Source organism: Microcaecilia unicolor, chromosome 1, assembly GCF_901765095.1.
Source record: "Microcaecilia unicolor chromosome 1, aMicUni1.1, whole genome shotgun sequence".
Classification (NCBI taxonomy): Eukaryota; Metazoa; Chordata; class Amphibia; order Gymnophiona; family Siphonopidae; genus Microcaecilia; species Microcaecilia unicolor.
Genome location: NC_044031.1, coordinates 747998346 through 748022107, shown reverse-complemented (window position 1 = coordinate 748022107; position 23762 = coordinate 747998346). Strand labels below are relative to the sequence as shown.

At 45.2% G+C, this 23762-nt stretch overlaps 1 pseudogene; it reads left to right on the top strand.

Moving 5' to 3' along the window:
* Window positions 1-4983: 4983 nt before the first annotated feature.
* LOC115462672 lies at window positions 4984-5913 on the top strand (annotated as a pseudogene).
* Window positions 5914-23762: the final 17849 nt, after the last annotated feature.

Below are 23762 nucleotides of genomic sequence, written 5' to 3'. Positions count from 1 at the left end.
GTGAGAGGGGACCAGTGCACTACTAATGCTGGCACCTCCCATGACCAAATGGCTTGGATTTGGTTGGTTCTGAGATGGCCATCCTCGGTTTCCATTATAGGCGAAAACCGAGGCCAGCCATCTCTAAGGTCGACCTAAATGTTGAGATTTGGCCGTCCCCAACCATATTATCAAAACGAAAGATGGCCGGCCATCTTGTTTCGATAATGCGGGTTGCCCCGCCCTTTCCCGGCACTGTCCTTAGAGATGGGCACCCTTATAGATGGGCGCCCCCGTTCGATTATGCCCCTCCACATGACTTAAAATTTATGCACATCACGCTATAGAATGTGCTTAGACCAGTGGTTCCCAAACCTTTTCGGTTCACGGCACCCTTAGTGTCTGAGCAATTTTTCATGGCACCCTCCCAGCCACACAGGTCTCCGCACCTTCCCTGCCAATCTATCTGCCCCCACCACACAGGTCTCTACCCCCCATCACACATCATGTCCAAAGACAGCAAAACATATGTAGACAGCAGTGATAACAGCCCCATTGATTTCCAGAGCAAAATGTCATTTCACGTCACATATCTATACTATTCTACTCCAAAACAAATGGACACAGCAAGTTAAAAAGTACAATAAAAATTGTAATTCACAGCAAATCAAATACAAATCAAAATTTATGAACATATAAAACACGAATATGAACATGAATGTAGATCTTCCCTTACCTAATCTTTAAACATTAAGCACTGTACCTGTTAATCATGAAATGATTATGTCATAACCACACTCTGTAAGCCACATTGAGCCTGCAAATAGGTGGGAAAATGTGGGATACAAATGCAATAAATAAATAAATAAATAATAATCTACAACCCAAACTTAGTGACAAAACTAAAGCCCCATCCCATCTGCATCTCCCACCCAAGGTGCCAAAACTTACTTCTTAAATAGTCCATACTGGCTCTCGTACTGCAAGACTCTGTCTTTCTTCTTTCTCTTTTTTTTTAATCTGAGAAGCAGGGGCGTAGCCAGACACCCAATTTTGGGTGGGCAGAATAACTTTGCCCTGTCCCATAAATGATTTGGTCTCTCCCTCTCTCGCCTGCCTGCCATTTGGTCTCTCAAACATCCTCCCTCCCTCGCATGTAGCAACTAATACACACTGCTCATGCTGGCCCCACAGCCTTTCCCTCTGATGCAACTTCCTGTTTCCGCATAGGTGGGAATACATCAGAGGGAAGGCTATAGGGCTGGTGCAAATAGTATGTATCAGTCACTCCTCGCTGCAGGCGAAGATCTGCTATTTCCAGATAAGCAGGAGGGACAGTTGTTGGGAGTTTTTGGCTGGTGAGGCTTAGGGATCCCTGCCAGCCACATCATAAGTGTGCTGCTACTGGGTGGGCCTGAGCCCAAAGTGGGTGGGCCTGGGCTCACCTGGGCCCACCCTTGGCTACGCCACTCCTGAGAAGTAATTTGAAATGATTCTTTTTATACTATATCACTCACTTGGAGAAAACTTGGCTTGTTCTTCAAAAACATCCATCAAAGCCTGAGAAACAATACTGGGGTTAATCTGGAGGTCTGCATGCAGCCTCCGATGGGAAGGAGGTCTGTGGGTGTGAAATAAGCTTCTCTCTCTCTCTGAACCCTGCCAGAATGTCTAAAAATCCCACTGCAATTTAAATTTTTATCATTTTCAAAACAAACATCTGTTCAACATCCAGTTATGGATTCTTACCTGATAATGTGTGGTCTGTTCGGATCAGCTGCTTTCCTCAGAACCACGCAGAAGACTGTAAAGCTACCAATCACATCTCAGCTGTGATTGGTCACGGAGGCCTCACTTCCCCAGGGCCTCCGAGAGACAAAGCCGGGCTCGGGGCAGGACCGCTGCAGCTGCCGCCACCCCCCCACCCATTTGGGTCGCAGCAGGCTGCTGCCACTGCCACCTCCTTCACTCGGGCTGCAGCCAATGCCACCCACCCATTCGGGCCGCCACTACCCTCCCACCCCCTACCTTCCTGTGTCTGCTCCTCCCTCAGTCTGTCACTCTCCTGTCGTGTGTACCGGGACCAGGTTATCGCATTAATGCAATCACCTGGGTCCCAACACACAGCAGCAGGAGAGAGACCGACCTTGGCACCGGGCCCCCCTCGGAAAAAGCTAAGTTATGTTTCCTTTCTTAACTCGGCAAAACAATTGTGGATGAAGACATTTTTCAGACTAAAGCTCCAAGTTGCAAGAGGTTTTGAAGTTCAAATTGAAAATGTTGATAATTTTGCTATTAGGAGCAGTGAGACATTATTAAATTATGCTGGAGGTTTTTTTTTTCTGGACCAATGATCGATTCTGTGTAGTGTGGTTTGGACAATATTATAACCCAGTGAGGGTGATTATCAAATTGTCATTGTGTGCAACAAACCACAGTTTACTAAGGTCCTTTTTCCTCCTTTGATCCTTTTTCACCTTTAGGGGGTCTGTTTACTAAGCCGCGTTAGTGGCTGCCCCAGCATTAATGCCGGCAGAGCTCATTCACTTTGAATGGGCTCTATTGGCATTAGCGCCGGGCCAGCAGCTAGCGTAGCTAGCGTAGCTTAGTAAACAGGAGTGCTTCTGCGATTCCAATTACAAAATTATATATAAAATGCAAAATATGTAAATAAATTATTTCTAAAAAGCAGGGGCGTAGCCAGACACCCAATTTTGGGTGGGCCTGGGCCAATGATGGGTGGGCAGAAGAACTCCGCCCTGTCCCACAAGTGATTTGGTCCCACTCTCTCTCGCCTGCATGCCATATGGTCTCTCAAACATCCCCCCTCCCCCGCATACCTTTTAAATAGCAGATTTTCACCGGCACTAAGCAGCAACTAATACACACTGCTCATGTTGGCCCCACAGCCTTCCCTCTGAGGCAGCATACTGTTCGCACCGGCCCCACAGCCTTCCCTCTGATGTATTCCCGAATATGCGGAAATAGGATGCTGCCTTAGAGGGAAGGCTGTGGGGCCGGTGCGAACAGTATGTATCAGTTGCTTCTCGCTGCAGGCGATGATCTGCTCTTTACAAGGTATGCAGGAGGGACAGTTGTTGGGAGTTTTCAGCTGGTGGGGCTTGGGGATCCCTGCCAGCCATATCATAGGTGTGCTGCTACTGGGTGGGCCTGAGATCAAAGTGGGCGGGCCTGGGCCCACCCAGGCCCACCCTTGGCTACGCCACTGCTAAAAAGTACACATACAAGAGAGAATATTGCCACATTGTTTCTTGATTTTTTTTGTTTACAGGTTTCTGAGTGGTGTCTCCAGGGTTTTTCTACTTGAACTATATATTATTATGTTCTAGCAGTTGTGTTTGACTGGAGGTGTGGCATGCAAGGGAGTACCAGGAGCTCTGCACAGCTGTGCACACAAACATCTTAGGAGGAACCAGGTCCCAAAAGACTGAGTCCCTTAAAGGCATAGAAACTCTTGGGCTGACAGCATTTGAGCCCTCAAGAGCAAAGGCGGACCACGCCCACTTTTTGTATTATTTCAGCTACGCATTGATTCATAGCCCCTATGGCTTACAGACTTAGAAGAAAAATCGGGCCATGTCTATACCTAAATACAAACAGATTAAAGCCAGTTCAGACATTGCTTGCTCTTTTAACTGAAATGTATACCTCAAAACTTAAGATGGCCAATGTCTCCCACTTGGCCCGCTTTTGTTCTTAGAGGCTTATTTGGTCTGTTGGGTTGCTGCTGCTCAGGCTAAGCAGTGCTTGTGAGAAATTGGAGGTACCACTGAGATAGAGGAGGAGGTGTCCCATGTAGTGCAATGGTACATTTTCAGTGAAAGGTCCGCCCCCTACCTCCTACTTCTTGAAGGCAATTTCTGCTTTGCCCTTGTCTTCTTGCTCAGGAGTGTTCAAAAGGTAAATTTCCACTGCACATGCTTCTTAGCTTCAATTTTTTGTATGTGGCCTCAGAATGACATACGGTAAATCACTTTACTGTGCTTTCCTTTTGGCCTACTACTACTAATCATTTCTATAGTGCTACTAGATGTACACAATGCTGTACACATTATATGCAGGTATATTTTCTGTCCCTAGAGGGCTCACAATCTATGGGGTTTTTGTACCTGGAGCAATGGAGGGTTAAGTGACTTGCCCAAGGTCACAAGGAGCTGCAGTGGGAATCAAACCCAGGTTGCCAGGATCAAAGCCCGCCGAACTAACCTTTAGGCTACTCCTCCACATATTCAGAAATATCCCATTAACAAACCAAAAAGAATGATAGCGCCGGCTCTCTGACATAATTAGAAACAGCAAACAGGTCTTAAGATGGAATTGTGGTAGAATATAGACAATCTCTGCCTGAAATGCATTGGCCTAACAGAATTTTTAAGATGGAGTAAGAGGAAAAGTAAGGTGAGTTTGGGTCCAGAAAAGGAGCTTCCCTCCTAATGTGAACAAACAAATTGACAGCACTGCTCTAAATCCTCATTTCTGCACATTTTCATTCTGGTACTGGGCTAAGTAGCTCTGCGGGGGAGGGCATCCCAGCAGCATTGTCCAGGCAACACAGCTGAAAATCACAACAGCCTGCTGCAATGCTATCGAATAGTACTGTGATGGAGCTTGGGCAAAGACGGATTTATCTGGAGATCAGCAATATTCAGCACTGGTATCTGGATAACTAAAGACCGGTAGATAAAAGCTGTCCTTCATTATCTGGATTCATATCTGTGTAATGCCACTGAATATTGCCGTTATTCAGATATTGGAGGCCGTTAACGCCGTACCCGGATGTCGAGTGCCAGAATGCTGGCCAGCATTGAATATCCAGGCACAACTTTAAAAGAAACGCCCACTGCAGAGTTTAAATATTGCCTCAATTATTTTTATTAGTAGATAAATCTAACAGATTACATTTAACAGGGGGGCATTTTCTCATATTTTCTTTGCAGGATGCTGAACTCTGTGTGTGCGTTACCTGAGGCCAGGGAAAGAAACATGAAGGCATCCGAAACCGACAAAGAGATGGGAGACAAGCATCACGTTTCAAAAGACAGAAGGGTTCAAGCAGTTCGCGGTTTGCTAAAGCAGGCTTTCCCAGGGGAGTTCAACTGTGTCTTCAGCGATATCCGCTTGCTGATTAACGATGACCTCTTCATGCGAAAAGAAGTCATCCAAGCCTGTGCTATTCACAATAAGGACAGCTTCACTCCTGTCGAGGTTGAAAAGTACGACTGTGAAGTGTTGCTCACCCATCATAATGACCTGGGAGATAACCGGTTCTTCGACCCTCAAGTCAAACTGTCTTTCAAGTACGATCACTTGAGCAAAGAGCCTAGCGATTTCCAGCCATACCCCAGGAGGGAGGGCAATGAAAACAGTGGGGACGGGGGCGGTTATGACGAGGCGACTGATGTGGAGGCATGGAGGAGCAATTTCCAAAACGCTCTGAAGGGCTACATGAAGAACCACTACCCCGCAGGAATTTGCAGCATTTTCCAGAAAATTTTGAACGGCAGGCACATTTTTGTAGCGTGCATGGAGTGCCATCTGCACAAACCTTCTGCTTTCTGGAACGGCATTTGGAGGTCAGAGTGGATTTTCCCCCTGATGTTTCCAGTCACCCAGGTCACAGGGAGCATCACCGTGCAAGCGCACTACTTCGAAGAGGGGAATGTCCACTTAACCGTCTGCAAAGGCATTGAACAGACCTTGCGTCTCAAGAATAAGGCTGAGGCTGCAAAGGAGTTTGCGCAGCTGGTGGAAGAAGCAGACAGTCAGCTCCAGAACGCCCTGATGGAAGAGTACGTAAGGATCTCCGACCAGGTACTGAAAACAATCCGTCGGCAGCTTCCCATCACTCACTGCATCCTTGACTGGAACAAAATGCTAGCATCTAAAATCCTGGAAACCGATTTTATATACTGAGAAATAATTCTTAAACTCTGAAGCTAACAAATATCTGAATAAAGTTTAGCCTGTTGTCTTCAATATATATATATATATATAAAATCAAAGCCTTGCTCGGTTTCTTTCGGTCAGCACTATTGAGGGTTTTCCTGGACACACTGTATTTGGCAGGGTTCCCGTAAATTTCAATGGTGTGTAACATAAAGAGCAATCAGGATATACAAATGAAAGTATTTAATCAAAACAACATATCAATCATAACACCATTCGGTATTGGGGGGGGGGGGGGGAAGAGTGGCCTAGTGGTTAGAGTGGTGGACTGTGGTCCTGGGGAACTGGGTTCAATTCTCACTGCAGGCACAGGCAGCCTCCTGTGACTCCGGGCAAGTCACTTAACCCTCCATTGCCCCATGTAAGCCACATTGAGCCTGCCATGAGTGGGAAAGCGCAGGGTACAAATGTAACAAAAATAAAATAGATACTGTTGGAGATTCTACATGGAAAGATTCTACATGGAATGTTGCTACTATTGGAGATTCTACATGGAATGTTACTATTCCACTAGCAACATTCCATGTAGAAGGCTGCGCAGGCTTCTGTTTCTGTGAGTAGGACGTCAGACTCACAGAAGCAGAAGCCTGCGCGGCCACATTGGTGATCTGCAAGGGCCGACTTCTACATGGAATGTTGCTAGTGGAATAGCAACATTCCATGTAGAATCTCAAATAGTAGCAACAGTGGAGGAGTGGCCTAGTGGTTAGGGTGGTGGACTTTAGTACATAAGTACATAAGTAATGCCACACTGGGAAAAGACCAAGGGTCCATCAAGCCCAGCATCCTGTCCACGACAGCGGCCAATCCAGGCCAAGGGCACCTGGCAAGCTTCCCAAACGTACAAACATTCTATACATGTTATTCCTGGAATTGTGGATTTTTCTGTTTACTAGTGGTTTATGGACTTGTCCTTTAGGAAACCGTCCAACCCCTTTTTAAACTCTGCTAAGCTAACTGCCTTCACCACTTTCTCCGGCAACGAATTCCAGAGTTTAATTACACGTTGGGTGAAGAAGTATTTTCTCCAATTTGTTTTAAATTTACTACACTGTAGTTTCATCGCATGCCCCCTAGTCCTAGTATTTTTGGAAAGCGTGAACAGACGCTTCACATCCACCTGTTCCACACCACTCACTATTTTATATACCTCTATCATGTCTCCCCTCAGCCATCTCTTCTCCAAGCTGAAAAGCCCTAGCCTCCTTACTCTTTCTTCATAGGGAAGTCGTCCCATCCCCGCTATCATTTTAGTCGCCCTTCGCTGCACCTTTTCCAATTCTGCTATATCTTTCTTGAGATGCAGCGACCAGAATTGAACACAATACTCAAGGTGCGGTCACACTATGGAGCGATATAACGGCATTATAACATCCTCACACCTGTTTTCCATACCTTTCCTAATAATACCCAACATTCTATTCGCTTTCTTAGCTGCAGCAGCACACTGAGCAGAAGGTTTCAGTGTATTATCGACGACGACACCCAGATCCCTTTCTTGGTCCGTAACTCCTAATGTGGAACCTTGCATGACGTAGCTATAATTCGGGTTCTTTTTTCCCACATGCATCACCTTGCACTTGCTCACATTAAACGTCATCTGCCATTTAGCCGCCCAGTCTCCCAGTGTCATAAGGTCCTCTTGTAATTTTTCACAGTCCTGTCGCGATTTAACGACTTTGTATAACTTTGTGTCATCAGCAAATTTAATTACCTCGCTAGTTACTTCCATCTCTAAATCATTTATAAATATGTTAAAAAGCAGCGGTCCTAGCACAGACCCCTGAGTAACCCCACTAACTACCCTTCTCCATTGTGAATACTGCCCATTTAACCCCACTCTCTGTTTCCTATCCTTCAACCAGTTTTTAATCCACAATAGGACGTTTCCTCCTATCCCATGACCCTCCAATTTCCTCTGTAGCCTTTCATGAGGTACCTTGTCAAACGCCTTTTGAAAATCCAGATACACAATACCAACCAGTTCCCCTTTGTCCACGTTTGTTTACTCCTTCAAAGAATTGAAGTAAATTGGTCCTGGGGAACTGAGGAACTGGGTTCAATTCCCACTGCAGGCACAGCCAGCTTCTTGTGACTGTGGGCAAGTCGCTTAACCCTCCGTTGCCCCAGGTACAAATAAGTACCTGTATATAATACGTAAGCCGCATTGAGCCTGCTATGAGTGGGAAAGCACGGGGTACAAATGTAAGAAAACAAATCCATCAATAATGTTCACAACAGTGCAGTCACTGTCTACTGTTAGCCTGTAACAATCAGAATCACCAAATATTAAATGTTCGACATGTTTCGGTGTGTTGCCTGCTGAATTTGGTGCAGCAACAATGTGTTGACTACTAATAAAATAGAAATAGCCCATCCAGTTGCACAAGATACATCTGTCTGATATACGGATGACTAATTACTGGTGCTCCTGAAGTATTTCCAGCATGGGAGCAGTTTGATATCGAAATTAACATGGATGCACTGCATGGCAAGACTGCTAGGGATTATCGCAAGACAGTAAGATTTAACGTTCTAGGTCTCCATTCACGGTGCAATCTTTGTATATCTTGCTCCCAACTTGTTCCCGCTGGATGAAAAAAAAAATTTCAGTTTAAAAGTCATGAACTTACGTAGAAGACGACTATTAAAATGGAGGAAGATGTCTAGATTGCCATATCTGAAAACTGTTGAAAGGGGGAAGCCTGTCAACGATGCTTTTGTTTCCCTGTGTCGGAACTCTTAACAAGCTGATTCCTGACGCAGGCATCTAGCTGAAACACGGCCTGTGTCGGGTTCTAGTAAATGTTATTCCTTCACACCAGTTCTTCAGGGTTCCACTGGGCTATTTTGTTGATGTGCTTTGTTCACTGCACATTGGATTCCCTCTCCTTTCTTGCTTTTATTTCCCTGGACACAAAGGACAGACACCGTTGCTGTACACTGATACACCCAGCATCAAAGATTGAGAGAAGGGTGGTTGGGTGAGCAACCAGTTACAATACCTGCAGTTTCGTTTCACTTCATAATTGCGCGCCATTCTTCAATGCTGCCATAACTGGATGATGTGTCCTGAGGACCACTTCCCTAGTGATAGTGGCTCTACTTACATACACTGGATGTCGCGATGGGTAGCAGTGCTCTTTTCTTAATAAATGTAATATGAGATGTGTTGAGAATTAAGGGGTCCCAAGCCCCCCCCAAGAAGGCTAGAGTGACCTTAATCTGACTCCATCTCTAAATAACACTAGTACTGGGGTAATCAAGGAGTTATTGCCTCTAAGGGAGATGTTAGATCTAAGGAAAAGATACCAGCCTTATGACAAACTGGATTTAGATTACAAGTTATACAATGCATTTATACTTACAGCCTTTGATCATTAAGTGAAGCCCACAAATCATCATTTGGAATGAGGAGTTTATTTGCCAAGGTATAAGTCAAATCAGTGATTGACAACAGGCATGTACAATCAATTAATTATAGGAATATAATAAGTTGCAAACAGGTGTTAATTATTTGCTAATGTTTTATAATTTCTTCTACCAATTAGGGGTTTTACAAGGGAAAGCAATTAGGTAATTTGTTAATTCTGCTGGACACATTGGTTTCCCTTGGAGAGAGAGTACCAACCCTTGTCTCTCTAACTTAAACCAGGAAATACCCTGATTTTTATAGGTGCCCTCAGGATATGGGTAATATGACAGTAGATATACCTGATTGGATCTATGCTAATGTCATGGTTGTCACTGATTGGCTCATGCTAATGAGTAGCTTCTATCTTGCTAACATGGTTTTATCTTTAGCTCGCTTCTTAAGCAAGACCCTGCTATGACTCACTCATTGCTCAACTTGTTTTTCTAACTTACATTAGAGAAAAATCTACTTTGTAACAGATACGGGCTTCCATTTTGTGTTGAAATCCTCCATTTTGTTTCCATATCTATTAACTTTTCCTAATTTAGCTTATTTAGGCCTCAATGTGGGCTACCAACTAGGCCATACTTTTCCAGTAAACTCCCAGTTGTGTCAGCCATCAGATTTCTGACTCAGCCAAGGTCTGTACTGGCCTGAGCTCTGTGACTGGGCCCACCACCATTCCAGTGGGGGGGTCTCTGGCTGTACCATAATTATACAGATGCATAAGTAGTAATAACTACTACTACTACTACTTATCATTTCTATGGCGCTACTAGACGTACGCAGCGCTGTACACTTGAACATGAAGAGACAGTCCCTGCTCGACAGAGCTTTCAATCTAATTAGGACAGACAAACAGGACAAACAAGAGATAAGGGAATATTAAAGTGAGGATGATAAAGTAAGGGTTCTGAACAAGTGAACAAGGGTTAGGAGTTAAAAGCAGCATCAAAAAGGTGGACTTTTAGCTTAGATTTGAAGACGGCCAGAGATGGAGCTTGACGGACCGGCTCAGGAAGTCTATTCCAGGCATAAGGTGCAGCAAGATAAAAAGAACGGAGTCTGGAGTTAGCGGTGGAGGAGAAGGGTGCAGGTAAGAGAGATTTACCCAGTGAACGGAGTTCCCGGGGAGGAATGTAGGGAGAGATGAGAGGGGAGAGGTTCTGAGGAGCTGCAGAGTGAATGCACTTATAGGTCAATAACAATGGTACATAAGTACATAAGTACATAAGTAGTGCCATACTGGGAAAGACCAAAGGTCCATCTAGCCCAGCATCCTGTCACCGACAGTGGCCAATCCAGGTCAAGGGCACCTGGCACGCTCCCCAAACGTAAAAACATTCCAGACAAGTTATACCTAAAAATGCGGAATTTTTCCAAGTCCATTTAATAGCGGTCTATGGACTTGTCCTTTAGGAATCTATCTAACCCCTTTTTAAACTCCGTCAAGCTAACCGCCCGTACCACGTTCTCCGGCAACGAATTCCAGAGTCTAATTACACGTTGGGTGAAGAAAAATTTTCTCCGATTCATTTTAAATTTACCACACTGTAGCTTCAACTCATGCCCTCTAGTCCTAGTATTTTTGGATAGCGTGAACAGTCGCTTCACATCCACCCGATCCATTCCACTCATTATTTTATACACTTCTATCATATCTCCCCTCAGCCGTCTCTTCTTCAAGCTAAAAAGAACATACAGTAACAAGGTCCCTTGTGGAGCTCTAAGTAAAGCGGGCATGAATTATTCTGCAAGTTTTCAGATTAAGCGTATATTAACTATGTCTAGAATTGGTCTGGATTTCATCAAAGGATGAGTATCTCTGGTTTCCATCCCCTCCCTGCATCCTATAGCTGTAGGAGAATACAGCCACATGATACTCCATGCATCTTATACCAGAAGAACATGCGTTAAGTTTACATTTTCTAAATAGAAGATACTCATAACTACATAACTACATAAGTACATAAGTATTGCCACACTGGGACAGACCAAAGGACCATCAAGCCCAGCATCCTGTTTCCAACAGTGGCCAATCCAGGTCACAAATACCTGGCAGAAACCCAAATAGTAGCAACGTTCCATGTAGAACCCCAAAGAGTAGCAAGATTCTAGAATTCTAAAGAATAACAAGGTTCCATGCAGAATTTCAAAGTGTAGCAACATTCCATGAAGAACCCCAAAAAGTAGCAAGATTCCATTTAGAATCCCAAGTACATAAGTGTTGCCATACTGGGACAGATCAAAGGTCCATCTAGCCCAGCATCCTGTTTCCAACAGTGGCCAATCCAGGTCACAAATATCTGGCAAGATCCTGAAAAAGCTCAATACATTTTATGCTGCATATCACAGAAATAAGCAGTGGATTTTCCCCAAGTCAATTTAATAATGGTCTATGGACTTTTCCTTTAGGAAGCCATCCAAATCTTTCCAAAACCCTGCTAAGCTAACCGCCTTTACCACATTCTCTGGCAACAAATTTCAGAGTTTAAATACATGTTGAGTGAAGAAAACTTTTCTCCAATTTGTATTAAATTTGCTTCTTTGTAGCTTCATCGCATGCCCCCTAGTCCTAGTATTTTTGGACAGCGTAAACAAACGATTCACGTCTACCCTTTCTACTCCACTCATTATTTTATAGACCTCTGAGAAGTTCTGAGAGAAGAGGACGTTTCTCTGGTAAGTGAACGCTATTGTGCTTTGTGCTTTGGGAACTTAAAGATTGGGGTTTAAAGGAGGAATGGTAGGTTAGTGATAGGCAAAATAAAATTATAAAAAAGCAAATTTTATCTACTAAACTCCATAGTCTTTTCCCCTCAGTTTTAAAAACTTTGTACCACAGCATTAACAGATAGACTCTAGCAGGCACTGCAGGACCTAGTTTAGTATTAAGGGGGAATAAAAAGAGAGAGAGAGAGAGAGAGAGAGAGAGAGAGAGAGAGAGAGAGAGAGAGAGAGAGAGAGAAGTAAGCATTATTAACTAGTTGCCACAGTGTACAACCCTTTTCTCTAGAAATAGGCATTTCCCATAGTTTTAAACTGAAACCTTTTCTAGAGGTAGAAACTTAACAGCCAAAACCTCTTATTCTAAAAGGCAGTTATTTTCTGTTCTTTGGCTACTGGAGAGGTAGCACGTCCAGCGACCTCAATTAGGTGCTAACTAAGGTGTGGGGAAGTAGAATATTTGCATAGGTTGCTGAGTTAGCTTCAAAAAGCCTGTTTAAAAAAGGCGATTCAAAACTATATAAAGAGGAAAGGTCCCACCGAACTTTCTTTCTGAGAAGTTCTGAGAGAAGAGGACATTTCTCTGGTAATTTTGCTTTGTGATTTGGGAACTTAAAGATTGGGGTTTAAAGGAGGAATTGTAGGTTAGTGATAGGCAAAATAAAAATATAAAAAAGCAAATTTTATTAACTAATCTCCATAGACTTTTCCACTTAGTTTTAAAAACTTTGTACCACAGCATTAACAGATAGACTCTAGCAGGCACTGCAGGATCTAGTGAGGTGAAGGAAGCTATTAGAGCTAAAAGAAAATCCTTCAGAAAATGGAAGAAGGAACCGACTGAAAATAATAAGAAACAGCATAAAGAATGTCAAGTCAAATTCAAAGCGCTGATAAGGAAGGCTAAGAGGGACTTCGAAAAAAAGATTGCGTTGGAGGCCAAAACACATAGTAATTTTTTTTTTTTAGGTATATTAAAAGCAGGAAGCCAGCAAAAGAATCGGTTGAACTGCTAGATGACCGAGGAGTAAAAGGGGCGATCAGGGAAGACAAAGCTGTAGCGGAGAGATTAAATGAATTCTTTGCTTCGGTCTTCACCAAGGAAGATTTGGGAGAGATACTGGTGCCAGAAATGGTATTCAAAGCTGACGAGTCGGAGAAACTTAATGAATTCTCTGTAAACCTGGAGGATGTAATGGGGCAGTTCTACAAACTGAAGAGTAGCAAATCTCCTGGACCGGATGGTATTCATCCAGAGTACTGATAGAACTGAAAAATGAACTTGCGGAGCTATTGTTCGTAATATGTAATTTATCCTTGAAATCGAGTGTGGTACCGGAAGATTGGAGGGTGGCCAATGTAACGCCGATTTTTAAAAAAGGTTCCAGAGGAGATCCGGGAAATTATAGAACGCCGAGTCTGACGTCAGTGCCGGGCAAAATGGTAGAGACTATTATAAAGAACAAAATTACAGAGCATATTCAAAAGCATGGATTAATGAGACAAAGTCAACATGGATTTAGTGATGGGAAATTTTGCCTCACCAATCTACTACATTTCTTTGAAGGGGTGAACAAACATGTGGATAAAGGTGAGCCGGTTGATATTGTGTATCTGGATTTTCAGAAGGCGTTTGACAAAGTACCTCATGAAAGACTCCAGAGGAAATTGGAGACTCATGGGATAGGAGGTGGTGTTCTATTGTGGATTAAAAACTAGTTAAAAGATAGAAAACAGAGAGTAGGGTTAAATGGTCAGTATTCTCAATGGAGAAGGGTAGTTAGTGGGGTTCCCCAGGGCTCTGTGCTGGGACCGCTGATTTTTAACATATTTGTAAATAACCTAGAGATGGGAGTAACTAGTGAGGTAATTAAATTTGCTGATGACTCAAAGTTATTCAAAGTCGTTAAATCGCGGGAGGATTGTGGAAAAATTACAAAAGGACCTTACGAGACTGGGAGTCTAAGTGGCAGAAGATGTTTAATGTGAGCAAGTGCAAAGTGATGCATTTTGGAAAGAGGAACCCGAATTATAGGTACGTCACGCAAGGTTCCACGTTAGCAGTCACTGACCAAGAAAGGAATCTAGGTGTCATCGTTGATGCTACGCTGAAACCTGTCACGTCCCTTACCTGTGCCGCTCTGCCTGCAGGGATGCCTCGCTCCACGAGCAGGAGAGAGCGGGGTATCGCTGGCTACGGGCGGCATGGTAGGGGAGTCTTGGCTTCCTCCTGGACGGCTCCGGTCCGCCGCTATGCAGCAGTAGCGTCTGGAGAGCGCCGACGCTGCCAAAATGGCCGGCGCACTCTAGCTGGAGAGTCTCTTCCGGGTGCGGGACCCAGGAGCATGGGGAACGCCTCTTCTGGGCTCGGATTGGCTGGTCGCGGCTAGGCTCCGCCCGCTCCTTGTGACCAGCCTATCCAGAGCCTCTTGGGCTGGTTGTTGGCCACGCCTTCCGGACAGCTGATGGTGGTTTCCCTGATGGAGGGGGCTACTTAAATCAGACTCTGACAGAACTCTTTGCTTCGGCTTCTGCTAGTGTGGATTCCTGAGTTCAGTGTCTTTGGATTGTGTACCTGCCTTGAACTTCTGTTTGGACCTGGACTTTGCTTTTGCCTGCCGCCTGCCTTGAACTTCTGTTTGGACCTGGACTTTGCTTTTGCCTGCCGCCTGCCTTGAACTTCTGTTTGGACCTGGACTTTGCTTTTGCCTGCCGCCTGCCTTGAACTTCTGTTTGGACCTGGACGTTGCTGTTGCCTGCCGCTTGCCTTGTACCTCTGCTTGGACTTGGACTCTGCTTCCTGCCGCAAGCCTTTGGTTGGTCCTGGGAGTGGCCTTTTGCCATCTGCCTGCTGCACATCCTGCGTCCAGCCCTGTCCTCCTTGGAGGTTCCAGCCCTGATTCTTCAGGTAAGATCAGAACTGTCTGGCTGCCAGACGTTGTTTGGCACAGGGGCTCACAGATCGTGGTATCAGCCTGACAGACCTTCTGCTCAGTGTGCTGCTGCGGCTAAGAAAGCAAATAGAATGTTAGGTATTATAAGAAAGGAATGGAAAACAAAAATGAGGATGTTATAATGCCTTTGTATCGCTCCATGGTGCGACCGCGCCTCAAATATTGTGTTCAATTCTGGTCGCCACATCTCAAAAAAGATATAGTGGAATTAGAAAAGGTGCAGAGAACAGCGACGAAAATGATAAAGGGGATGGGACGACTTCCCTATGAGGAAAGGCTGAAGCGGCTAGGGCTCTTTAGCTTGGAGAAAAGACGGCTAAGGGGAGATATGATAGAGGTCTATAAAATAATGAGTGGAGTTGAACGGGTAGATGTGAAGCGTCTGTTTATTCTTTCCAAAAATACTAGGACTAGGGGGCATGCGATGAAGCTACAATGTAGTAAATTTAGAACAAATCGGAGAAATATTTCTTCACTCAACGTGTAATTAAACTCTGGAATTCGTTGCCAGAGAATGCAGTAAAAGTGGTTAGCTTAGTGGGGTTTAAAAAAGATTTGGATAGGTTCATAAAGGAAAAGTCCATAGACCATTATTAAAATGGATTTGTAGTAAATCTACTGCTTATTTCTAGAATAAGCAGCATAAAATGTATTGCACTGTTTGGGATCTTGCCAGGTACTTGTGACCTGGATTGGCCACTGTTGGAAACAGGATGCTGGGATTTTTGGACCTTTGGTCTTTCCCAGTATAGCTTCCTTCAGCTCACTTTTTAACCATGCCGACTGTCGTTTGGTCTTTCATCCTCCTTTTTTAATACACAGAATATTTGGTCTGGGCTTCCAGGATGGTGTTTTTGAACAGCATCCACGCCTGATGTAAATTTTTGATCCTCGCATGCGGCTCCTCTAAGTTTTTTTTTTTAACTGTTCATTTTATCATCGTCTCCTTTTTTAAAGTTAAACGCTAACATATTGGATTTCCTGTGTATACTTACTTGAAAGCTAATATCAAATCTGATCACATTATGATCACTGTTATCACGCAGCCCCAGCACCATTACCTCTCGCACCTGGCATTGATTATATCATTCATATTTTTCAGCCATGACAAAATCAGTTTGTATTACGTTACAGACTAAGGCTGGTTGTTACAATCATATGGTTAAAGAACACAAGAACTGGTGTACTGGCTCAGACCAAAGGCTGATCAAGCCAGGGGTGTGCTGGTAAATTTTAACAACAGGCTCTTTCTCCAGATGTAGCCAGCTCTGCAGTTGGAAGGGCCAGCGGTGGCCGGGGGGGGGGGGGGGAGAGCAGCACTTGCCTCTCTCTCCCTCCCTTCATGCGGGCACGCTAGACATACCTTTGCTGGCAGCCAATAAATGGACTGCCACCACTCCCAACGTCTTGCTCTGAGCAGCATGCTGGAAACAAGGAGCGGGGAGCAGCAGTAGTCTATTTACTTGGCTGGCAGGGCTCAGCATCCCCACCAGCAAAGTAAAAGAGAATTCAATAGGGGGCCCAAGCCCACATTTTGGGAGTCAGTTGTTAAAGTAGCCATGGAGGGCCCTACTTTAACAACCGGCTCCCAAAATTCTTAAAAACTTAACAACGGCTCTTGCGAGCCTGTGAGAGCCTGCTCCAGCACACCACTGGATCAAGCCCCATCCTTCTCAGATCCTTCAGATTCTAGTGACAATTTAAATGTCCTGAGCTTTATGAACATAACTAGTAAAAAGACCTGTTTCTGACACAAATGAAACTGGCGCTAGCAAGTGTTTTCCTTGGAGTGTGTATGTTGAGAGAGTGTGTATGTGAGAGAGAGTGACTGTGTGTGTGTGAGAGAGAGAGAGAGAGCGAGAGAGAGGAGAGAGAGAGAGAGAGAGAGAGAGTGAATGTGTGTGTCGTGCGCTCCTCGGAAGAAAAAAAAAAAACGCCTGTGTGCTGGTTTTGAAGTATGGGAATGACGGCTGCTGTTGGGGAGTGGGAAACAGAGATTAACCAATGGGCTTCCTTGCTCGTGTGTAGTAATCGTCGTGCACCATAGCCGGAGTCGGAGAGGAGAGGGAGGGGGTGGAACGGTGAGTGAGAGAGGTGCGGGAGGATGGGTGATTGGGACTGTGGGCGGCGGGGACGGGGGTCCAGCGCCGATTTTGGTTGGTTTTGAGTGCATGGGAATGACGGCTGCAATGGGGAGTGGAAACAGAGATTACCCAATGGCAATCCAATTCGTTGGGTGTCATTGCTCCGCCCTCAACGTCATCACGTTGTGACGCGGGGGCGGGGCAGACACTCATGCGATCTTGCAACTACAAATTTAGAACGTTGGAGGTGCCTTTTATATAGAGAGATTTTGTCATCACCAGAAAGGTTGGACTGTCCCCTTCCACTTCACCACAGCTCCTAGGTTACTCAAACACGTCACCGACCAAGGGGAGAGAAATATACAGTTCGTCCAGAAATAAGTGAGCCACTTAGGAATGTGTCTGTAAAATATCTGTGCTGCAGCTTCAGAATGGGATGTGGGGAACTACATCCACGCAGGACTATCTGATTAGCATAAATACATTTCTGTTCCATCTCCTTCAAAAGAAGAGGATTAATTAAACATGAAGAAATGCATCAAACAGAAGCCTTGCGGGTTAGTTCTTGTCCCAGTCGCAGCTGGTGTTCCTGCACACAGCAGTAACAATTCATTAATCCCCACAGCTCCCGTCCACGTGGATACCAGCCCAATCTGTGCCATATTACTGCGTATGCCATGAGAAAACAGAACAGGAAAAACAGTCTGTTAGGTCAGATGAGAGAAGAGAAGGTCGACGGCTCTTTCAGGACATCTTTCTTTCCCACAAAGCACATTTTAAGCAGCATTTTAACCTAGCCAGATTTAAAAGACAGGGCAGGAAAGAAACTGCTAAAGCCCTGGAAGTCTGCAACTGTTTAGCATGCCAGATTCAACTTGCATTTGTGCCAAATTTAATGGTTGTGCAAAACAGTGACGATCCTAGGTCGGCTGCCACCTGGGGTGGATCACCAATACGCACCCCCCCCCCTGGCACAATGACACCCCCCCCCAGCGCATGAACCCTCCTAAGGTGCATTTTAGCTGCTGGGAGCAGCCCGTGTGGCTCTCGGCTCCGCTGGCTCCCTGCTCCCTCTGCCCCGGAACAGAGGGAGCAAGGAACCCGCAGAGCCGAGAGGTGCAAGGGTGCTCTCTGCACCGCCCCGCCCTTGGTACACCGCTGGTGCGAAATCAAATGCAGCTTTCACCATTCCCCCCCCCCCCCCCCATAAAAAACAAAAAGAACCCCACAGGAAAAAACATTTTTATGCCAAGTCTGAAATAATGCGAGTTTACTTCAAAAGCATAAATTTCATCTAGATAACTTGTGAAAACTGTTCCACTAGTTAAAAGATGAACAAATAGCCAAATTCTTTAACACCCTCATTCAATAACACAAATGCCTAAATGTAAGCACCATTTGTGCGTTCAGATTACAGAGTATTAGCAGCAATGCACCAACTTATGCATCCAGCTTTTCTTACGTAAGTACACAATTGTGGAACGCTTTGCCCAAAACCGTGAGCGCTATCCATAAGCATCTTAACTTCAGGAAACTACCGAAAACCAACTTGTTTAAGAAGGCCTACAACCCATGACCCAAATTAACTTTCTACTTCATGCGACACAACAAATATAGACCGTACTAGACTTCTATCACCACCCCCTCTTTATCTCTTTGTTGCTTTATACCTATGTTTCCTTACATATTTACTACTGTACTATGTATTTGTATTATTGAACCGGAGCCTACCTGTACGGTACTGTGTAAGCCACATTGAGCCTGCAACTAAGTGGGAAAATGTGGGATATAAATGTGTTAACTAAAATAAATAAAATAAGCACTTGCCATGCGGCCATTTCAGGGGGGGGGGGAGACCTTACCGCCACCCATTGAGGTGGCAGTAAGGGCTCCTGCGCTAACCTGGCAATGCACAGCACTGCCTGATTACCACTGGGTACATATCGGTGCTACAAAATATATTTTTGTAGCACTGGACAGGGGCGTAGCTGCTATGGGGCCACGGGGGCTTGTGCAGGACGTCAGACTCAGTCAGAAACCAAACGAAGGAAGAAGACTTCGGCTGGCGGGGTTGGGGCCCCCCGCCAGCAAAGGTAGGCGACAGCGACGGCGGGAGGGGGGTCGAGAGGGTCATCGGCGGGGGGGGGGGGTCAAGTTGTTGGAGGTGTCGGCAATGGCGGGCGGGTGGGGGGGGTCGGTGTTGGCAATGGCTGGCGGGCAGGCGGTCGGGGGGCTAAAATGTGCCCCCTCACCTCAGCTCTGGAACCCCCTACTGTTGAAGTCTGGCTACGCCCCTGGCACTGGATAAGATGGCACGCTGGGGGTGGGAATTTGCACTGGGTTGCTTGCAGTAGCCCAGTGGTACTTCCTTTTTAGCAAGCCGTAAGCCCACATAGGCTTTTTAAAAGGGGCCCTTAACCAGCTAAGGTAACCGCATAAATAGTAGCGCATAAAAGTCAGTCCACACAATAGAGCATTTAAGCAGCTCTGCTTTAGCCAGCTCTGCAAACCTGGTAATTCAATGGCATAATTCCAGCAGCAGTGAACAAAATTCCGAGTACTGCCAGCTGACTATCGATCCCTTTAGCATGCAAATGCAAGGGGTGTTCTGTGGATGAGGCATGGGTGGGGAATACCGTTCCCTCTATGCCGAGCGGGAGTCCTCCAACCGCATTGCTGCCACTGGAGGGTGCTGTTTCAATATTGTGTTTTCAATGGCTAGAGATAGGCAGGTTCCCTCGAGCCCTGCATAACGTGCCTGACCTTCACTATTAAAAATGTGATAGTGAAACAGCTCCCTCTGCTGGCAGCTCCCGCTCAGCTTAGAGGGAACAGCGGTGGGGAATGAGCATCTTTCAAAATTACGTGCGTATGTTACAGAATAATGACATTTACATGCTAAAGTGCCACATTTCGGCACACATTTTTATGGCGTAAGTGGGAACACCTAAATGTTGTCGCAAAAGTGCGGAATTACACTAATAGTCTACAGTGAAATCTGGGAGCCCAGATCTTGTTACACAATTTCCCCTGGATTCTATATAGTGTGATTTGAGTTGCGTGCGCGAATCAAGTCACATTCTGATTAGCGCACACAACTTAATGATCTTAACAAGCCCTTCAGTACCAATAATTGCCACTTAACAAGCAATTATTGACACTAATTGGAATTAATTAGAATTTATGTGCACAGCTGTCTAAGCGTATTCTGTAAAGGAATGTGCGCAAATTGTAAGGTGCATATTTGAAAAAAGGGGCATAACCATGGGTGTGGAATGGGTGGGTCATGGGCATTTCTAAAAAACTACACACATTGTTATAGAATACATCCGGTCTGTGCCTAACTTAGGCGTAGGCATTTACACCAAGTTTTACTTGGATGGACATTAGGCATATTCTATAAACCGAGCCTAATGTTAGATGTAGTTTATAGAATACGCCCAGGTATATCTTTTTCGGTGCCAATTTTAGGTGTTATATATAGAATCTAGTACCTTTGTGCTTAACACCTAGCCTTTTGAGGGCTAACTTTTGTTGTACTGTATAGAATTGCTCCCTACATAAGAACATACGTATATAAGTATTGTTATACTGGGACCGACTGAAGGTCCATCATGCCCACAATCCTGTTTCCAACAGTGGCAAATCCCGGTCACAAGTACCTGGCAAGATCCCAAAACAGTACAATACATTTTATGCTGCTTATCTTAGAAATAAGCAGTGGATTTTCCCCAAGTCCATCTTAATAATGGCTTATGGACTTTTCTTTTAGGAAATTATCCAATCCTTTTAAAAATCCCACTAAGCTAACTGCTTTTACTACATTCTCTGGCAAAGAATTCCAGATTTTAATTACATGTTGAGTGAAGAAATATTTTCTCTGATTAATTTTCAATTGACTACTTTGTAGCTTCACTGTCTGCCCCCTAGTCCTAGTACTTTTGGAAAGAGTAAACAAGCGATTTACATCTACCCGTTCCACTCCACTCATTATTTTATAGATCTCTATCATATCTCCCCTTAACTGTGTTTTCTCCAAGCTAAAGAGGCTAAAATATACCGAGCCTAAAATATAACCCCTCCCCTGATACCAAGACAATATTCATGTCATTCTATGGATAAATTTCATTATAGCATAATGCCATATGACTTTTAATGGAGACACCTACTATTGTGCCTCATAGTATGATCTACAAGGAGAAAGATGGGAAACCAGAAACCTAGGATTGAATCACATTTCTGTCACTTGCTCATGTTTTTTTGGCCATGAGCAAGTTCCTGCTTTTCGTCCTTTGCCCCTTTGCTTATGGTCTTCATAATAAAAAAGCAGTTACTTGGCGGTGAGATCTCTTCGCGCTACTCTTGGACCAGATTAATGCCACCCAGTCTAATCCACTTGGAGGGGCATTTTCGAATGGGGATGCCCATCTCTAAGGGCGGCCATCTCTGAGGATGTCCCGTAAAGGGGCGGGGAATTCCGTATTATCAATACAAGATGGGCGTCCATCTTTCGTTTCGATAATATGGTCAGGGAAATAAGTACATAAGTAATGCCATACTGGGAAAAGACCACGGGTCCATCGAGCCCAGCATCTTGTCCACGACAGCGACCAATCCAGGCCAAGGGCACCTGGCAAGCTTCCCAACGTACAACATTCGATACATGTTATTCCTGGGATTTAGATTTTCCAAGTCGTTAGTAGCGGTTTATGACTTGTCCTTTAGGAAACCGTCCAACCCCCTTTTTAAACTCTGCTAAGCTAACCGCCTTCACCACATTTTCCGGCAATGAATTCCAGAGTTTAATTACACGTTGGGTGAAGAAATATTTTCTCCAATTTGTTTTAAATTTACTACACTGTAGTTTAATCGCATGCCCCCTAGTCCTAGTATTTTTGGAAAGCGTGAACAGACGCTTTACATCCACCTGTTCACTCCACCCTTATTATATACCTCTATCATGTCTCCCCTCAGCCATCTCTTCTCCAAGCTGAATAGCCCTAGCCTCCTTAGTCTTTCTTATAGGGAAGTCGTCCCATCCCCGCTATCATTTTTAGTCGCCCTTTCGCTGCACCTTTTCCAATTCTACTATATCTTTCTTGAGATGCGGCGACCAGAATTGAACACAATACTCAAGGTGCGGGTCGCACCATGGAGCGATACAACGGCATTATAACATCCTCACACCTGTTTTCCATACCTTTCCTAATAATACCCAACATTCTATTCGCTTTCCTAGCCGCAGCAGCACACTGAGCAGAAGGTTTCAGTGTGTTATCGACGACGACACCCAGATCCCTTTCTTGGTCCGTAACTCCTAACGTGGAACCTTGCATGACGTAGCTATAATTCGGGTTCTTTTTTCCCACATGCATCACCTTGCACTTGCTCACATTAAACGTCATCTGCCATTTAGCCGCCCAGTCTCCCAGTCTTGTAAGGTCCTCTTGTAATTTTTCACAATCCTGTCGCGAGTTAACGACTTTGAATAATTTTGTGTCATCAGCAAATTTAATTACCTCGCTAGTTACTCCCATCTCTAAATCATTTATAAATCTCAACATTTAGGTCAACCTTGTTGAGTGGAGGAGTGGCCTAGTGGTTAGGGTGGTGGACTTTGGTCCTGAGGAACTGAGTTCGATTCCCACTTCAGGCACAGGCAGCTCCTTGTGACTCTGGGCAAGTCACTTAAGCCTTCATTGCCCCATGTAAGCCGCATTGAGCCTGCCATGAGTGGGAAAGCGCGGGGTACAAATGTAACAAAAAAGAAAACCTAAGAGATGGTCAACCTAAATGTTGAGCTGGTCGACCTTAGAGATGGTCATCCTCGGTTTTCGGCCATAATGGAAACCGAAGACGCCCATCTCAAAAACAACCAAATCCAAGCCCTTTGGTCTTGGGAGGAGCCAGCATTTGTAGTGCATTGGTCCCCCTCACATGCCCTTGGGAGCACTGCAGTGGACGTCATAAATTGCTCCCATGGTGTATAGCTCCCTTACCTTGGGTGCTGAGCCCCCCAACCCCCCCCCCCCAAAACCTACTACCCACAACTGTACAACACTACCATAGCCCTTAAAGGGTAAAAGGGGGCACCTAGATGTGGGTACAGTGGGTTTCGGGTGGGTTTTGGAGGGCTCCCATTTACCAGCACAAGTGTAACAGGTAGGGGGGGGATGGGCCTGGGTCTGCCTGCCTGACACTGCAGTACCCACTAAAAACTGCTCCAGGGACCTACCTGCATACTGCAGTCATGGAACTGGGTATGACATTTGAGGCTGGCATAGAGGATGGCAAAAATGTTTTTAAAATTTTGGGGGGGATGGGAAGGGGTTGGTGACCACTGGGGGATCCCCGATTCCTTACAGTGGTCATCTGGTCAATTTGGGCACCTTTTCGAGGCTTGGTCGTGAAAAAAATTGGACCATGTAAAGTCGGCCAAATGCTCATCAGGGACGCCCTTCTTTTTTCTGTTATCGGCTGAGGACGCCCATCTTTTAACCACGCCCCCGCCCCGCCTTCAGTACACTGCCAACACGCCCCCTTGGTCGTCCCCGTGACGGAAAGCAGTTGAGGACGCCCAAATTCAGCTTTCGATTATGCCGATTTGGGCGACCTTGAGAGAAGGGCGCCCATCTC